We start from the raw sequence: 20,388 nt of genomic DNA, 5'->3' as shown, positions 1-20,388 counted from the left end.
TTGTTCCAATCGCAAGCAATTCATCCCTTGTACTTTAAATTTTACACATATTATGATTGTAATCAATTAACAATTTTAATCTATATTATCTAAGGGAAACAATAAATATCGGAGCGTATGTTACAAAACTCAAAAGGAAAATCTCATTTTCCACGTGGTGTCGTTGCTGTTGACATATTTATAATATTTTATGTCATCCACCCTAGCGCTGTTGTACATCCGTAGCAGAGGATCGAAGCCGCTTAGAAGCAGTCGGCTTAGCAGGGTTGCTTTCCGGCAGCGTTTCCGAAGCTCTCACAAACGGCGTCGAGCACGCCGATCGGGCTCGGCGGCGCCGACGGCTCGGCTCGAATCCGACCTTTTCGACGGCTTGATAGACACGTGCCGATCACGTGCTCCTCCATTAGTTGGTGACAGCTTCTAACCATTTCCTTTCCAACAGAAAAGAAACCAAAAAAGAAACTCCCATTATTATTACCGCGAGAGATTTTCGGTTCTTTTTTTTTTCTACACATCTTCCAATGTTCGCCCCAACACTTTAGAGTATTAACAAAAAGCACCACAGTAAAATAAAGATTTCGGCACAAGACAAGACCACAGTTTATTTTTTTTTTTATATATAAATAAAATCAGTCGTAATATAATTTTGGTTAATCATTACTTTGTTTACTCTCTCGTGAAACGACGTCGTATCTACACGGTCGTCCGAGACGTTCCTCACGGCGGAGATCACGGCTGCCGCCGCAATCTCCGACGGTGTAAAAGCTAGAAATTCCGTCACTGAAACCAGATATATACGAATCAATGAACAGACTTGAAGATAAAAAAACCATTTCGATGTTATGGATATACAAACAAACAGACCCAGAGTGGTACTGAGAATGAGATCGGACGATGCAGAGAATATCTGAGAGAGGGACGAAGAATAGGTTTTGGAGACAAAGTAGTGAAGGAAGTCAAACGGTGTGACGGCCTGTAATCTCCAATCAAGATTGGCCAGGACTCGGAGCTCCATTCTCTGAATGGTTTTAGGCTCGAAGACGAATTTCGGATCGCAGACTTGAAGATCCAATAGGAGCGGGACACGTATCTCCTCCATCTTCACCGCCAGCGACAGGCACGCCACGGAAAGGAGCTGAAACGGCCATCCGTCCTGCTTCAAAGTTCAAACGACACGGAATCGCGTCAAACGACGATTCAGGGAAAATAAAAACCAGAGAAGTGAATTTTAAAAAAAAAATATATTTTTGTTCGGCTGACCGGAAGAGAATGAGAGGAGAGAAAGCGGTCAAGGAAGACAACGGAGAGGAACGCCGTGACGTAGCTGAAGCGGTGGAATGTATGAGCCCTGAGGATCCACTTGACGGAGTCCCGGCGGGCTGTCACGGCGTCAGAACTCGGACTGCGTTCACGGAGGCGCGTGAGGTACCCTTGCCGCGGCGCGTGGGAGAGCTCGGAGGCGATGAGGTCAGTGAAGGCCTCGTCGTTAGAGATGCAGGCGTCGGCGTCAAATTCGACGGCGTGCTCGATGTAGTCGAGTTTAGAGGAGGTAGATTCCGGCGACGACATTGTAACGGCGGATAGAGTTAACGGAGAGATAACGGAGGTAAAATGGCATTTAGAGTGAGAGGAGATAGACGTAGTTGCTTTTGTCTGAGAGAGAGAGAGAGAGAGAGAGAGAGAGAGAGTGGTTGTGAGTTGTGACTTGGGAGTCTTCGGTCATGGCGCGATTTTTATGGGTTTTGGGTAGACGATTATCACAATAGTTTATTTATTTATTTTAATTATGACCACAATTAGTCCTTCGAGTTCAACATTGAGTGACATTTCAGTCTCCAATTATTATTATTATTTAGAATTAATGACATTTTTGGTCCCTCGTCTTTAACCTAACATCTTGGTCCCTGATTAAAAGAACCTGCATTCTTGGCTCATTATGATAGTCATTTTTTCACTTTCAGTCATTCTGTTAAAAAAACCGTCAAAACAGATGAAAAATGGATCATGTGCGTATCACGTGCCTTTTAAATGAGGACAAAATCGTAATTTAATAATAAATTAAAAAACAAATCATATTACAATTAAAATTAATAAAATAAAAAATAAATAAAAAATAATAGTTAAAAAAATAAAAATATATTCTTCTTCTCTCTCTCTCGCGTTGCTTCTCCGTCGACATCACTCAAAAGAAAGCCAGCGATCAGAGAGATCAAATCTCTCGCTGCCAGGGTACTCTGTCAGTTGGGTGTGCTAGGTAATCAGTCTTCTTTTTTCTTATAAACAAGCGATTGATTTGTTGTACCTTATGCAGTTTCATATACACCACAGAAAAGAAAAAGAAAAAAAGAAACACTGCGAAGTGTATTGTTTGAAATTTTGAATAGTTCTGCTGAGAACCCTCATTCTTGTTATGGACTCATGTGACCGAGATTTTTGTGTAATGATCATTTATAAATGATAAATACCCTCTATTTCATAAATAAATAAATAAAAAGCTGGATAATTAATCAACAGACCTAATAGGATAGAAAGCTCTTCTCTACACTCTAGATCCAATCATTTTCCATACTTTCCGATATGACCCAGTTTCAGAGTGTGCGAAAAAGGGTGAGGTCAAATCTGGAACGCCAGCGTTGGGATTCGACTGAGAAAGCGCGGATCGCCGGCGACGGAGAGGATGAGGTTGAGCCGAAGGAAGAGGTGTTCTCAAGCACTACTACAAATACTGTTTTCCGGTGCGGAAGACATTCGGGTGCGACTTTTCGCACCCAAAATTCGCACCAAATGAGGCTTTCAGGTGCGACTTTTCGCACCCAAAACTCAAACAAGCATTGGAAAATTTTCGCTGATTTTTTTAACTTTGGGTGCGACTTTTCGCACCCAAAAGTCTGTCAAAACTTTTAGGTGCGACTTAGTCGCACCCAATACTTTATCAAAACTATTAGGTGCGACTAAGTCGCACCCAAATGTCCTAAATTTTTCCGCGGTCAAATTTTCTCCCTCTTTTTACAAATATCATTGGGTGCGACGTTGTCGCACCCAAAAGTGCTGACACGGGTCATTGGGTGCGACAAAGTCTCACCCAATATCTAGGTTAGGATATAAATCAAATTTTCACTTCGATTTTCATTCATTCGTAACATAATTCCGAGCCTCTCTCTCTCTCTCTCTCTCCGAGTTCTCTCCTACCACCGCCACCAGTCCACTCCGAGCGTCCTCTCCACCGAGCCTCTCTCTCCGACCACCACCGACGGGTACCACCACCATCGAGCGTCCTAAGGTACTGTGTTTCCTCTCCCTCTCTTTTTTGTCTTCCTCTTTTCCAGGGCGCTGTCGGCCGAGCTTCTTCACCACCGCGCGCGCCAACTGAGGAGAGAAGACGCCGCCGTGAACCGCTGAGGCGTCGGAGCAAGGGGTAACCATCGGGAAGAGGACGAGGAAGCTGTGGGAATGAGAAATTCCTTAGGATGATTGGCCGAATTTTAGGATGAACTAGGGTTAGAGAACCCGAGTTTTTGGGGTTTTTTTATTTTTGAAGTTTGATTGATGATTCTGTGATGTTTTGTGGCTCATTAAGTGTTTGGGTATTAATTTTTGGACGAATTTAGTGTATTTCGTTACTCTTGGCCGTGTGAATTCTTTGGTTTCTGGTTAAAAATTCTGGATTTGTATTGTTGTTTTGAGGCTGTGATAATTTGTTTAAGACTTTGGATTTTGGATTGAATTATTGTGTTGGATGGATTGAATTAGGCTGGATTCAGGGCCTAATTGTCGCCATTTTTTTTAATTTTTGGTGACTTTTTAGGTGCGACTTTAGGTGCGGAAAGTCGCACCTAAATGTCGCACCCGAAAGTCAAGACTTTTGGGTGCGACTTTTCGCACCCAACACTTTTAGGTGCGAACTTTTGGGTGCGAAAAAGTCGCACCCAAAGTCGCACCTAAAGGTATCATTAGGTGCGACTTTTGACTTTTAGGATCGAAAACAGTCGTACCCTATGCTATTTTTTGTACTAGTGAAGCATCGGAGAGTCTGGCACCGACTGAACTTCCTGAAGCTTCCTCTGCTTTTCTGGCGCGGCGTCGTCGAGGCCAAGGAGGCAGTTCACGGAGGCGGCGTGAGCGGCGACGGTACCAGAGGCGGAGGAAGATGATGATCCTCCGGCGTTGAGCGCGGCGACGAACCACTCGTCTTCTCTGTCGGCCGCGGCGGAGGAGGAGGAGGCGGAGAAGAGGAAGAGACAGAGGCGATTAGGTCGAGAGCGATCGTACTCGTCAAGTATGTTATCGAGATCCTCCTCCGTGGTGACGGAGATGAGAGAATCGAGGTATTCGCTCGGAAGCTGGTACTTCAGCGAGAAGCCTCCGCCGGCGAGGAGCTTCTTCGAGAGCCTTGCGCGGAGGTCGGAGAGCGACGAGCTCCGATCGACGGCCCACGTGAAGCGCTCCACCGCCGCTGCCCCGAGGCAATCCCCCGAGGCGAAGCCCAGTCGAGCCGGGCTAAATCGGTAAAATCTCCTCCGGCCCAGAACGCCCCCGAGAAGAAGAATTTCGCGAGAGCCCCGAGGCAAGGGGTCGGGATCGTGGAGAGGGTTTCGCGGGCCCTCGAGGGCGGGAAGTGGGGCCGGGCCGCGGAGGAGTCGCTCGGGAGAATCGACGAGCGTTGGACGCGTACCAGGCAAACCAGGTCCTGAAGATTTATTTTAATGGTGGTGGTGGTGTTGTAGTGGGGGGATTGAGAAGATTTATTTATTTATTTATCTATTAACAATAATTAGGAAGTATAATAGTTAATGGTATTCTGATAATTTCCTTTTTTTTTGTTTTACACGTGAGAATTTTCAGTCAATTTTAACAACAATGCTAACAGAAGGACTGAAAAGTGAAAAAATGACTATCATAATGGGCCAAGAATGCAGGTTTTTTTAATCAGGGACCAAGGTGTTAAAGATGTCAAAGACGAGGGGCTAAAAATGTCATTAATTCTATTATTATTATTTTTTTTATCTCTCTCTCTTTTTCTCTCTGAAAACGCAAAACAAAAAACTCTTAATTTTGAATCGCCGCCGCCACCCCTCTGGATTCGGACGCCGTCACTGTCGCGGCTCCGATCCGGAGGGGAAGGCGATTCTCCATGAGACCCCTTCTCAGTGGGTGCCGTTTCTCCGCTTCTTAGCCGCCGAGCCCGCACGCCTCCGCCGTTTCAGATCCGTCGATCCTGTGAGTTCGTTGACGTTGTGCACCATCGGACTCCTACGGTGCGACTGACCCTCGGAGTGCGGCTCTCAGCGTGTCGTCGTTGTGCGCATCCGCGTCCGAGCTACTGCTCTCCGACCGTAGAGCGACCGCCGTCGTTGTGCGCCGCCGAGCTCTTGCTATTCGATCGTTGTGTGACTGACGAAGGTTCGCAGATCTGGGTTGGTTGGATCTGAGGTGGTAGCATATCTGGATTTTTGTGGTTGGCTTCCTGAGTCGGCGACTGTTTTTTGTTTTTGGTTTTCAGTTTAGCTATAGGGTTCTTGGTTGTAGTATGGATCCTTTTAATTTTTATTATGCTTGTTTTGTTTTGGTTTGTTTTGGACTCGAATTAGCCGTAGTCTCATCTCCCGTAGTGGATTTCCTGTTAGGTTTTTATCTGTGCAGGTTGAAGAGCCACCTTATTCGTGGCTATCGGACCGAAGTTGGTTGGATTTTTCCATCGCCAATCTTTGGGTTTTTTAACGAGCCTCTTGTGTGCTCTATTGGTGCTTGTAATTCTTCCCGTTGTCGGAAGTTTGCACATATCGTACTTTTACCAGAATTTAGTGTTAGATTCACCTCGACTTAGGTCTTGGTAATCCATGTACTAAGGTGTTATTCTCCTATATTAATGAGTTTTTTTTACCCAATTTTAATGGAAAATCCGTTTATTAAAAAAAATCTTGATTTTTTTTTTTATAACTCAGATTTTTTATTTTCATATACTCAATTACATCAATATTTAAGCTCACCTTACAAAGACAAATCACTATCCTTCACAAGCAAAGTCTCACTCAAGCTAGATGTTTGAGGATAACTCGAATTCTTGATGTGTGATGTTTATTACTATGTATCGTTGGAAACAAAATAAAATACCAAAAGAAAAAAAAACTTCAAAACATAGGAAAAAAAATACTTGCACACGAATTCTTTTGCAGTTTTACTCGTCATGCGTATACCGTATATCGACTCAATACTTTATTCAAACGAGTCGATAAAATTATCTATTTAGCTATGTCAATAGCTCGCACATTTAAGGATAAGGAAAACTTTTCATAGATAAATAAAGAGAGAAAATGATGTATATATATTTTGAATTTAAGTGAAATGAAACGTTTGTATTTTTTTGTTTAAAAATATCGCATTTATACTTTTAATTTTATGAAAATGATCATATTATACTTTTAAATACATTATTATGCCACATTTATTTCTTATGTTAGATTTTGTTTTCTATAAAAGTCTGAGAATCAAAGCGAAGTAAAAATTAGCAAAAGGAATAATTTTATATATATATATATATATATATATATATATATATATATTAATATTTGGATAGGCTTTTGTTATCTCTTTCTCTTTCTTTTTTGATTTGTTTCTTTTATTTCAATTTTCATTTTTTTTAAGTGACATTATTGACCAAGATTACATGATATATTCACACATATCTCGACTGAGAAATTTCGGGTTCGAGCTATCAAATGCAGAAATACATACCCTCTTATAAGTAGAAAATTTATCTTCTTTCAACTTAATGTTAATGTACTAAAACATGTAATGTCGACTAATAGCGTCACTTTTTACTTTTGTTTGTTTATGTGCTAGTGAGCACTGAGCAATAGTGGGAGACTCCTATTTTCTAGGTTTAAGTGATTAATTTGTGATATTGGCCTAGCATAAAACTTATTCCATAAATACATTATATAATTTTATTTTGGTCCCTAATTATTTGTGAAGAATTTTAGGTAGCTTGAGTAAAATATTATTTTAATACGTGGAATGTTAAATCAGGACTTACGCAGTTCTCTTAATTTAAATCATTTAATCATTTTTTGCTAAAAGTTTTTGAAAAAATTCGAATCCATTAATGTTTTCACATTTTAGTCTGTAGAACCTTATCTGGTAGTTTAGTAAGAATTTAGTATAAGTTATAAATTTGGTATTTATTTTGAGTTTCACAACATTAACAATCAACCAAAAATAGCCTAAATCTGTCACGTGAAAATGACGTACACTAAAGCCATTTAACATTGCATTGTATTGTAATTCTCATTATTGCTAATAAATTTCATGTGACATACAACTAAAGGCGTTTGATTTCTCTCTCTCTCTCTCTCTCTCTCTCTCTCTCTCTCTCTCTATATATATATATATATATATATAAAATACAAAAAATTGGCTACATAAGCCACCTAAACTATAGAAATTGTAAATTAGCCAACCTTTGGTAAATACTTTGTAAATAACCAACTTGCATATGTGGCAACCTATTAATTACCTCAAATATATGTTTGATTGTATTAAATAAGTCTTTTATTAATCTGTTAATAAGTTTACTTGGCTATTTACAATAAATTAACTAAATGTGGGCTATATCTCAATCCACTATATCCGTGTGACTATATAGCTTAATAACCCTATAAAATAACTCCATTTCTCATGCGTAGAACGCATATCATGACTACATTTTTTTTACATATATATATATTAGCAAAATGCACAATTAAACCAGCTCTATAACTGTTTTCTGTAAATAATTTATAAGTAATATTAAAATTAATATTTCAAACTCCAATACAAAATTACAAATAGCTCATATGTGATTGTGCATATTTCATACTACATATTATGTACAATTTATAAGATTGAGAAGTAATAGATAAATGTACTATGCTATAGGATTTTTTTTTTTTTTTTTTTTTTTTTTTTTTTTTTGCATACAAATAAAATATTTGTTCTTATTGTGATGTTCAATCATGGAAGAATATCAATGTTTTCCTCATGAACAATCACCACCAAAATTGGTTAGTGAGAGAAACAAAAAATTATATCGTTAATGTCACCTAACTATATATCGATGGAAAAATGTTGTGGTTTACAAAATTGAAAAAATTCAGGGACATAATATGATGTAATTGGAGAAGTTCCCATCTGCTGTTAAGACGTCATATTTGACGAATGATTATGTAAACTTAACAAACCCATGATCTAACGGTGATTTGAGAAGAAGGGTGGGTAGATTATAACATCACTTTGAGGGGCGTTTTATAATGATAATACAAAAAAAATTAAAAAAAATAAAGAAATTTATATCTCTTTACAAAAAAAAAAAATTATACGTTCATGCTTCGAGCTAAGCGTTTGCAGTTCGGGTTCCTCCGATATCGAGTGATGAAACGGCTTCACGGGTGGGGTGGGGATCCAAATATTTTTCAATCGAGAGAAAAGAGACCTTTATTAAGGTTGTGCTCCAATCCATACCAACTTACACGATGGGAACCTTTAAAGTGCCACTTGGTATTTGTAAGGCCATTGAAGGGATTTGCGCGAATTTTTGGTGGGGTATGTATGATGAAAAGCGGTTTCTACATTGATAGCGGTGGGAGACTCTTTGTTGATCGAAATATAATGGTGGTCTTGGTTTTCGTAGTCTCGTTGAGTTCAACCAAGCTTTACTTGCTAAACAAGTGTGGCGTCTTGCAAGGAATCCTAACTCTCTCGCTGCCCGAATCCTAGCCGGTAAGTATCACCCTCACTCGTCCATCTTCACCGATGTGGCTAGATCGGGTTGTTCATACGCATGGAATAGCCTTATGTGGGATCGTAATATTCTTGATAAATTTTAAAAGAATTTGCCAATGTAATTCCCAATCATATTCGGTTTTTTAGGCAAAAAAAAAAAAAAAATCCATGGCTCAGTTGCAAGGAGTTTGATAGAATAGCAAAAGCAGCACAAAGAAGTCCATTGGCATTGACTTGGACATCACTCATTGTGCAAATCCCAACCCCAATTGTTACCACATCCACTAATATTTTAACATCTCTTGAGAAGTGCTTTCCATGAAGAAGCCATTCCATTACACACACCACAAGAATCATGCATAGCTTTGATATCTGATTATTGACCAACCAACAAATAATATTGATAAGAGATATCCCTGCCTTAGAGTCCGATTCTATCACACATGGTCAGAAACAAAATCGAGGCAAGGACCGATCCAGGCCTCGACGTACAACGGCTGAAGACCGCTTGAAAGGTGCCACCTTGGTCTCGAACGCAACCAACCTCCAATACATCCATCCACTATCAGCATAGTGTGCAACATCTACATTCAGTTTATAGGGAATAAATGTAGGTGGAGACCACGTATTCCTCTCCACAGTTTGTTGAGGCTGAGATACGGGCGGGTTGAAGGAATTAGTGAATAAGAGGATAAAGCGGAGAAATGTGAAAAAATCGTGAAAGCTGACAACAACAAACACATGACTTCATCTTAAATACACCACTACAAGAAGTGCATTTCATCCGAAGTTCACCAGATAATTTTTCACGATCCCATCGAGTTTAAGAGACAACTTCTTCATTACATTGTTTCTACAGACCAATCATTTAGTCATGTAGAATTCGAGGGATTTCTTAAATTCATATATTATTTAGTCTCTGGTATTCAAATGATTAATATGATTCAATTACGAAGAGCCGTAATGAATTTTTTTTTAGAAGAAACTAAAAAAAATCAAAGTCATATTTTGTCAGGCTCATTTAGTGTAGCTTTAACCTCAGACATATGGTCGGAAATTAGTAAGATGGATTTCATGAGTGTGATAGTTCATAACATAGACGACGCGTGAAACTTTTGCATAAGAATCATCGCTTTTAGGAGAATTGAAGGAGGCTACACGGCCGATAACATCCTACAAATTCTACTTCGAGTGATGAAAGAGTTACTATACGCGATAGAATAATTTGCGTGACCTTAGATGATGCCACAAGTAATGACGCCATGGTTAGAGGCTTAAGACGAGAGATACCTTGTGAGGACAACCTTATACAACAAATGTGCGCAACCCATATGATAATTCTCATAGTCAAAGATGATTTCGAAACCAATAACCCATCCATTGCCAAAATTAGGGACACCATTGCCTGGGTCAATAGTTTCAATCCTAAGGTAGAAGAGTTGAAGATGCGCATTTTTTTACTAAATGGATAAATGACAGGACCTTCCATCTTGGCGATATAATTAGGTGGAATTCAACGTCCTTAATTTCTATGGCTAAAGTTTTTTTTGAGTTTTTTCACCTTTTTCTATGATGACACTTGTGCATTATGTGCTCTGTGTATACACCTATTTTGCATTTAGCAATTCATAGCATAACAAAAATAGCAAAACATATTCATGACGTCAACCATTTCTAATTTTTCAACCATGCACTAGAGCCATGAAAGAAAAATATAACAAATATTGGAGTCCAGGCAAAATTCCTTTTCTGTGGGTGCATTTTAGACCCCCGAATCAAATTTGAAAGTTATAGGGACTTTTTGCAATATTTAGTGGATATGACTGGTGAAGATTACATTTTAATCGATCACGTCATAGTCATGGAAGGTTTTAATTCTCTTTTCAGGACCTATCAATCGAGGATTGGACCATAACCCGAGCCGAGCCCTCCAATCCACAAGCACATGCATGTTTCAACAACTCTATCAACATGTACGAGGTGTGCATAAATCTCCAAGTTCATTTCCAACTTCCTCAAGAACATCTCAAGATTTGGCCAGCAACGAGGAGATCGCACTATACAACACATCCCGGTTTGTTTCCATGCAACAAGATACACTTGACGTCCTAGAGTGGTGGAGGCAACGCGAAAACATGTTTCCCATCATATCTAGTATAGCTCATGACATACTCTCGATACCTGTCTCGACTGTATCAGAGTCCGCATTCAGTAGCTCTGAGCGCATTATCGATGATATAAGATATAGTCTACCTCCTGAAATTGTGGAGGCATTAACTGTTGAAAAAGATTGGCTTCTACATGATAGATGAGCTCAAGATACGTTTGTTAACTTTGATTTCGTGGATGATTTCAATTTCAATTTGTCAAGTTTAAACATTGATGATTATATTAGTATTTTTAACTTTGAATAATTATTACTATAAATAAAGGTACTCTTTCCTCTACCTATTCTCGGAGAAGTTTTAAGGAGGCCGTTTTCAATAAATTATTCTTCATTTTTTCACTTTTATATTTTAGTCCTTATTTTAAAAATACTACATTTTAATCATTTGAAAAAATATTTATTTTAATTAACTTTTTTAATGTATGGAAGTGGAAATTTCCACCAATTGAATGAAAATTACCATTCCATGGTGAGTGGAATTCCGGTCAAAGAAACAATTCTTTCTAATTAAATTTGAAATTCCGAGCCCAATAAAAATAGATTTTCACTTCTTTTCACAAGTCCGGGATGAATAAGTAGCACTTCCGAAATGTTTCCTTTAACAAGTCGAAGTCTAACAATAACCCTGACTAGATTCCCTTTGAAATCATGTCTTTGAAACATGGAGATCATGTATTTCTAATCATATAACCTTCCATCATTGTATTATCACCGTATCTAAAACCTTGAGATCGTGTTCATATTGTAAGTTGTAACAAAATATATCAAACCTACCATTATTGTATTGAATACTATTAAGGATAACTATGTAGTTCTTGACTACACTTAAATAATGAAATTCATCACATTTTACACTGCAAATTACATTATTATATATACATAATAGGGAAAATATGGATTCCCCAAGTTTAAGTGAAATAGCTATGTATACCTTTGACTTTAAGAAATATTGTGTTTCTACGCTAAGTTTACCGTTTGTTACCTTAAATACCTTGAGCATCATCTCTTAAATTAATCTATACCATATGTCATTACTTTTTTTTTTAAAAAAATTAACTTTTGTAATAATAATTTTAAAATTCCGATAATGCCCTCGCCACTCTCCACCGCCCGAACATTCACTGCCACATCCAAACCCTTGCAACCCTCCTCCGGTCCACCCGGCTCCACCCTGCTGCCCTACACTGCCTTACCCCATCATTTTTTTTCTTCCATTTTTTTGCTTCTTGTATAATATGTTTAGTTTGTATAAATTCAAAATAAATTATTTTAGTTTGTATAATATATTTTAAGTTGTTAGGTTTTTGCATTTTCTTAATAATTTTTTAAAAGGAGAAAAATGTTTCAAAACAAAGCTAAGGACTCAAATGTCACAATCATAAAATTTGAGGGACTATTACGCTAAAAAGGCAAATAACAATAAAAGCTTTATAGTTAAGACCTAGGTTTGAAATTCCGCGGACTCCGGTCGAAAACCGGATCGGGAACCGTTTTTTTAGAGTCCCGGTACCGGTATGTACAAAACCGAAATTTTTCCTGGATTCCGAGGAAACCGTTCCGGTTTTCGGTGTTTTCCGAGGAATGCAGTGGTCAAATATCGACAATTCTTAAAATATGATGATATTTAGTGTTCTTCGCGAAATTTATCGTTAGTTTTTGATGGTTTAGTTCAAATTCTTAGTTTCTACCTTTATTATTGTGTTTAATTGGAGTTTGTTTCTATTTTTTTTTTTCATTTTTTGTTACATAAAAAAATAAGGTTTAGATTTGAATGTGTTTTTGGTTTTTTAATTAAATTAGCTGTAAAATATGAAATTTTATGTATAATTAGTTTATTTTAACATAAATATTATCATTATTTTGATTTTGTACTTTGTGTTGAACTATATCATTAAGTTTGTATTGGATTTTCGTTGAACTATTATCGTAGACTTTTCTATTTTTATCCTATGTTATATATGAGTTTTTAAAAAAATATTTATTCACTACATTCCTCTCGGTAAGTACGGTATTTTGCAGTATTCCTCGACGGTAACGGTATTCTCAATGGTATTTTTTTTGTTTTTTTTTTCTTGAATTCCACGGTATTCTTCTGACTTACCTTCGAATACCAGTAAAATCTGAGTTCCATAACGGTAACGGTAACAGTATTTCGATCATTGGTTAAGACTCGAGACGAGCTCGTAGTATCCAGCTGTATATCCGTGCAAATAGGAAAGTATGTGAGGGTGTGGGACCCATCTCATTCATTATAGAGAAATTGCCTAATTTGCCACTAATTTCATAACATTTTCCCATTTTCCACCAAAATGCTAATTTTTCCCAAAATGCCACCATCTATCTCAACAATGTTGACATCTATGTTTGCCCTTCACTATTAGATGTCAACATTGTTGACATAGATGTCAACATTGTAGAGGTGGCATTTTGGGAAAAATTAGCGTTTTTGTGGAAAATGGAAAAATGTTATGAAATTGGTGACAAATTAGGCAATTTCTCTTCATTATATTTCCTGCAGCACAGGAAGAGCATATATGTAATTGACCAATCAGTTATTAACTTATTGCAAGGAAAGCAAAAAACCAAAACAACGAATTTTTTTTTTTTGGCATTAATACAGAAGTTATATATAAATGAGTAGTATATAGCATTCAAAGATAAATGAGTAGTATATAGCATTCAAAGATAAAAATGTTGGTGTATTCGTGTGAAATCTGGGGTCAGGCCAGGAAAAAAATGGACCCATCATCCAAGAGCAGTGCCCACAAACCCAACGAATATTGCCATAATTTTATCGTAAATAATAAAATGCAATTAGTTTTGATCAGTTATAAGTATGTATAATTAAGTGTATTTCATTATTAAATTTCTATTATATTTTATTAATAGTTATTTTTATTAAGTGTATGTTTATAAATGATTAAATAACCGTACACTCAAGTTGTTTAGACATTAATCTAAATTATTAATAGTAATATTGAGAGAAGAAAGAGTACCTTAAGCTTCTCATTAATAATTGATACTACCAAATTTTCTCCATACAAGAGTATAGACCAAACATCACGTTTTCAGAAGTTAGTTTCAATCTCCAGAAGTTAGTTTTCAGAATAGAAAATTATTGACAAAAAAGTATAATCACGTTTATTGTATATATATATATATATATATATATATATATATTTCAATGACGATACGATACCAAGCTCATCCTGGCTTCTCGGATGGCACGCAAACGGGAGGACGGCATCCCGAGGCACGCGTCAGCCTCACGGAAGTACCGTGTACCGCGTGAAATGGACACGGAAATTTTCCTTCCGACACGTGGCGGAAATGGCAGGGGAGTGTCGGAAGAGATGGCACGCGATATTGCCGTTGGACACAAAATGACTCAGTATTAATTGCTATCTGCGTGTGTGTGTGTGTGTGTGTGTGTTGTACTGTATAACGTTTTTTTATTTTTTTTTTAAAATCTCAGCCGTTAGATGAACAAAGATTAAGATCTGGACGGCTGAAAAAATTTGTCCGTTAATTGACCGTTGGCCCTCCGATTTTACATAATTCTTTAAATTTTAACCCACTTTTTATTTCTCCTATAAATACATCCGAATTCTACAATTTTAATCACAACTCAATCTCTCAAACTCTCAAAATCTCTCAAATTCTCTCATATTCTCCACATACAAAGTTTATAAATTTATATTCTAAATTTATTTATTTAGTTAAGTTTAAAAATAATTATTATATACTTAAGTATTATATTTATTTATTTAGTTAAGTTTAAAAATAATTAGTATATACTTAAGTTTTTATTTTACTTAATATTATATAGTTAAGTTTTTTGTTTACTTAATATTATATACTTAAGTATTATAATTTTGTTTCTACAACTAAGTTTAAAAATAATTAGTATATACTTAAGTTTTTATTTTACTTAATATTATATACTTAAATTTTTTGGAAAACTTAATATTATATACTTAAGTATTATAATTTTGTTTATATAACTAAGTTTATAAAATATTTATTATATACTTAAGTTAGTATTATAATTTTTTTAGATAATTAAGTTTATAAAATTAATATTATATTCCTAAGTTATTATTATAATGTCTGGAGAGTCAACATCTCGCCGAGGTTCTCGTCGAGGTTCACATGAATCGCGTCGAAGTTCTAGTCGCACTGTCACGCCGTCGCAATCACAACAACAAGACGAGCAACACGACGAAGTTGAACAACCCTCTCCACCTCAACAATTTTCACAAAATTGGGTAAACCTTACTGAAAATCCCAATTACATCGAATATTCTCGACCACAATGGCATCCACCTAATGTCCCTCTAGAATTAGCCCGATTCGCCCCGATCTCCCCTTATCAACCTGAATATCTGTTGGAATCGATCTAGGGTTTGAGAAAAAGTTTAACGCTTCGTTAAGCGGCGGAATTTTAAAAATTTTCTTTTTAAGTAAAACTAGTTTTTACTAACCTAGACAAGAGCATATGCATGTAAATAAAAACTAATATGAGCTATAAAAGTTACTAACCTTTTTGATGCTTGAACGTTGATGAGCCTTTGGAAGGTTGGCAACGTTCGTCTCCCCTCGCAGCACGTCTCTTTTTTCTTTCCTCGGGAACTCGAGCAACCACGATAGTTTCTATCACTAAATCACTCGAAAAGAAGGAATTAGTGAGTGGGCACTTTTAAACACTACGACTTGAGAACGAGTCTCGAAGTCGCAGAGCTAAAGACTAGGTCGAGTGAGGACCTAGGTGCCAAGACAAGAGAAAATCGAAAATAAACTAGAGAGAGAGAGAAGAGGACTTCGGCCAAGTTCTAGAGAGAGAGTCTCTCAAATCTCTTAAACTTGGATGAATCAATTGTGAGGAAATGAGGCTCCTATTTATAGGAGAGGTCTCACCTTCAATAAGGTAGTTTCCTCTTCTATAGAATATCACATATTCATGAGCAAAATAACCCTTATTTCCCATTCCTCTTAGGCGCCCAAGGCAGCCTTCTAGAAGGCTAGGATTTGTTTCCTTTTTTGTTCCTTGGCTTGCCTATTAGTCTCTTGGCCGAAATTCCCCATGCTTGTGTGGGAAATTTGTTTCCTCTTTTTCTTTTGGCAAGTATCTAAATACATTTATGCACAAAATAAACTCTCTTTCCTTAGGTATGTTGGGCGCCCAACATGTCTCTAGAAGGAGCTTCTAGAAGCTTCTTCATTTATTCATGAGAACATGAAAAAGGCCCATTAAGAATTTTCAATAAAATTCTTATGAAATGAAATTAATTCACAAGGCCCAATGATCAAGTCATGGCCGAGTGAAACATGTCACAAAATGACCTTGTCAAAAAATTTATTGACATTCATTTCATCCTTTGTCTCAAAAGACAAAAATACCCTTTTAACTATTTTCGTTCTTGTTTTGGCTTAGCTTCCAGTTTAACTATTCCTATCGATGTGATTCGTGACAGTGACCTCATGGACCCAAATGAACAAAGCTTTAGCTAAACACTTGGACTCAAAAGTTCACAAACCTTTTCCAAGTTTAGCTTAATGCCAACTGACTCCACTAAAGAGCTGACACTGAAAATCTCTCGGTTCAAATGAATTTATTTTCTACTCAAGAATTCGACCTAATTATGATGAGCGGATCCACTGAATATTATCTATGTTTACCCTTCATGAATGTCATCAGCTAGTCGGGATTTACTAAATTACCATTTTACCCTTCTAGCTGTTATTTCCTCAACTCCTTTGTCGCTTGTGAATAAGTTAGAAACAATGTATTGACGAGGAGCTAACAAGTCACATTGTTTCATCCAAAAGAGTCAGGACTCAATTTGGACACTGGCCAGTTCATTTATTCACACTCCAAGGAACAAAGCATGAGGTGACATACATTGCATTTCAGCAATCTTGTACATGAATTCCATATCTATGAGAACTTCACAAAGTTACTCATGACAGACTCACAACTTAGTACTTCACCAATAGGCCTTGTTCGGAATCACATAGTGAGTCCGAACTTTGACTTTCTCAAATGAGAATACTAAGGTGTGAAATGGCATGTCTCATTTCAGGATTAAGGTAAGCATGATGCAATTCATACATAGTGACTTCGAGACATAAGAGGTTAAATGGTTTGTTCTTATCTTGTCTCTAGAAGTGCACTGGTCAATTCAGTACCTTCGGAAGATACCTAGAAGAACTATAGAGTTCCTAACTCTCAATGCCTCATAACCAGACATCATAGATTCTTCTAACAATCATACTGAGGTCAATAGTCCTTTGACCCTAAGATTGCGAATATATCGTTTTAAGCAAACTACGAAGAGTTTGTTCATGCAAATCTACATTTGTCTCTTCGTAAGTTGTTAAGTTTGTTTATGGACTAAAAGACTATGGTTTTATCATAAAGCTTCAGACAAGGAAGATTGAATGAACGTTTCAACTTTATTAATGAATGAATAGGCAATTACAAGCAAGAGTCTTCATGAGACTTTATTACATCAAATGTTCAAAATAAAGACTACAACTCTTCTTGTGGGCACCATTGACAACAAACTCCCACTTGACTCAAAGAAGGTGTGTGTAGTCCTTCATGCCTAATCCCTCACGATGTTGGTCGAAGACCTTGTTCGCCAGGGCCTTGGTGAATGGATCTGCGAGGTTGTCCACCGTTGATATCTTCTTCACTTCCACGTCTCCGCGCTGCACGATCTCTCGAATCAAATGGTATTTCCTCTCAATATGCTTAGAGCGCTTGTGGCTTCTAGGTTCCTTTGAGTTAGCGACAGCCCCACTATTATCACAATAAAGGGTCATGGGCTCGTCGACGTTTGGAACAATTTCCAAATACTTAAGGAACTTTCTAAGCCATACAGCCTCTTTGGATGCTTCACAAGCAGCCACATATTCTGCCTCCATTGTGGAGTCAGCAATGCAAGATTGCTTAATACTCCTCCACACGACAGCTCCACCATTAAGGATGAACACAGATCCCGAAGTGGATTTCCTGGAATCCTTATCCGCTTGAAAATCGGAGTCGGTATATCCCGTCATAGTCAGGTCAGTACCTGAGTATGTAAGCATCAAGTTCCTAGTTCTTCGAAGATACTTAAGAACATGCTTAACAGCAATCCAGTGCTCGGGTCCAGGGTTGGATTGGAAACGACTAACTACGCCAACGGCGAAACATATATCAGGTCGGGTGCAAAGCATAGCATACATGAGGCTTCCTACGGCAGAGGCGTAAGGAATTTTCCTCATGTCTTCAATCTCTTGTGCAGTCTTGGGAGACTGGTCCTTAGAGAGTGAAACTCCATGCCTAAAGGGTGTTTGACCCCTCTTGCAGTCTTGCATCGAGAAGCGATCCATCACCTTATCAATATAAGATGCTTGAGAGAGCGACAGGGTCCGGTTTTTCCTATCTCGAAAGATTTGGATTCCCAGAATGTACGCGGCTTCTCCTAGATCCTTCATATCGAATTGCTTTGCTAGTCAGACCTTAACATCAGATAACTTACCCACGTCATTACCAATGAGTAGTATATCATCGACATATAGTACCAGAAACACAACTTTGCCTTCGTGTATTAACTTGTAAACACAAGGCTCATCTATTGACTGTTCAAAGCCGAAGCTCTTTACAGTTTCATCGAATCTAATGTTCCATGACCTAGATGCTTGCTTTAGTCCATAAATGGATTTAAGCAACTCACAAACCTTGGTCTCTTGACCTTTATCCACGAAACCGTCTGGTTGAGCCATGTAAATGCGCTCGTCAAGATTGCCATTCAGAAAAGCTGTCTTGACATCCATTTGCCAGATCTCATAGTCGAGAGCTGCAGCTATGGATAGGAGTATGCGGATGGATTTAAGCATCGCGACTGGCGAGAAGGTTTCTTCATAGTCAATCCCTTCTTGTTAGGTATAACCATTCGCCATAAGTCGTGCTTTGAACGTCTCAACGTTCCCATCAGGACCCCTTTTCTTCTTGTATATCCACTTACACCCTACGGGTTTAATCCCTTCAGGAAGGTCTACAAGTTTCCAGACTTTGTTGACATACATCGAGTGCATCTCAACTTTCATGGCGTCAAGCCAAAGGTTTGATTCAGAACAAGCCATTGCTTGGCTATAGGAAACAGGATCATCCATGTCAGAGACGGCTACAAGAGAGTCTCCATAAGACATGTACCTGTCAGGCTTTTGAGTAGCCCTCCCACTACGTCGAAGTACTACTTGACGAGATTCTGATGAGTTAGGTTGTGTTTCAGTTGGGGTAAGAACAGTTCTTACAGATGAGGTAGAAGCTTCCTCACCCAACTTTTCTTCAAGCACAATTTTGCTTCTAGGTTTCGCATCCTTCATAAAGTCCTCCTCAAGGAAACGAGCATTCGTGCTAACGAAAGTCTTATCGTCCTCGGGACTATAGAAAGTAAAACCTTTGGTTTCCTTCGGATATCCTACAAACAGGCACAATTCTGACCTACTAGCCAACTTGCTAGTCTTTTGCCTCAGCACGTGTGCAGGGCAACCCCAAATTCGGATGCGGCCAAGATTCACTTTACGGCCAGTCCATCGTTCATAAGGAGTACCAGGAACCGTCTTGGACGGAACTTGGTTCAGAATGTAGGCGGCTGTTTCGAGGGCATATCCCCAAAAGGAAAGCGGGAGTGATGAGTAACTCATCATTGATCTAACCATCTCCATAAGAGTTCGGTTTCTTCTCTCTGACACTCCGTTTTGTTGAGGTGTGCCAGGCGCGGTAGGCTGAGAAGTGATACCTTCTTCTTTAAGAAAGTCATCGAACTCTCCAGACATATACTCACCACCTCGATCAGATCGAAGGGTTTTGATCACTTTGCCAGTTTGCTTTTCCACTAAAGCCCTAAAGACCTTAAATACGTTAAAGGTCTTGGATTTGTGTTTAAGCAAATAGACAAACCCATATCTTGAGTAGTCATCAGTGAAGGTAACGAAGTATTCGTATCCTCCACGTGCCTGTTGGTTGAGCGGACCACATACATCAGAATGTATTAGTTCCAGCAACTCAGTGGCTCTTCGACCCTTATCGGAGAAAGGTCGCTTAGTCATTTTTCCTTCTATGCAGGATTCACAAGTAGGTAGTGAACCTATTGCAGAGGCTTGGAGTGGACCATCCCTCACAAGTCTCTTAATCCTATCTAGACTGATATGACCAAGTTTTAAGTGCCAGAGGTATGTTGATTTTGTTAGATCGGAGGATTCAGAAAGTTTGATCCTCTTTGGCTCCCTAATAAGATCATTATCTATTTCGGTGTCTAAAAGAGAAGGTTGAGTGGGATAGATGTAGAAAAGAGCATTCTTCATACATGCATCAGTGACAAAAGAATTATCAGGAAACGAAATACGAATTCCATTCTTAATGAACTTTAAACAATAATCTTGCTCACGAAGACGAGCAACGGATATTAAGT

General features: G+C 38.1%; 1 pseudogene across 1 annotated transcript; it reads right to left on the bottom strand.

Moving 5' to 3' along the window:
- LOC149389044 (cyclin-D3-1-like) lies at positions 1–1,682 on the bottom strand (annotated as a pseudogene). Its single transcript, XR_016300724.1, has 4 exons — positions 1,261–1,682; positions 865–1,156; positions 662–780; positions 1–431 (listed from the first exon to the last, which is right to left on the bottom strand). The product of XR_016300724.1 is annotated as a cyclin-D3-1-like (transcript).
- Positions 1,683–20,388: the final 18,706 nt, after the last annotated feature.

This window comes from Urtica dioica, chromosome 8 (assembly GCF_054948205.1).
Source record: "Urtica dioica subsp. dioica isolate 48M chromosome 8, U.dioica_male_clone48M_v1_H2, whole genome shotgun sequence".
NCBI lineage: Eukaryota > Viridiplantae > Streptophyta > Magnoliopsida > Rosales > Urticaceae > Urtica > Urtica dioica.
This window is presented reverse-complemented; position numbering and strand designations above follow the sequence as displayed.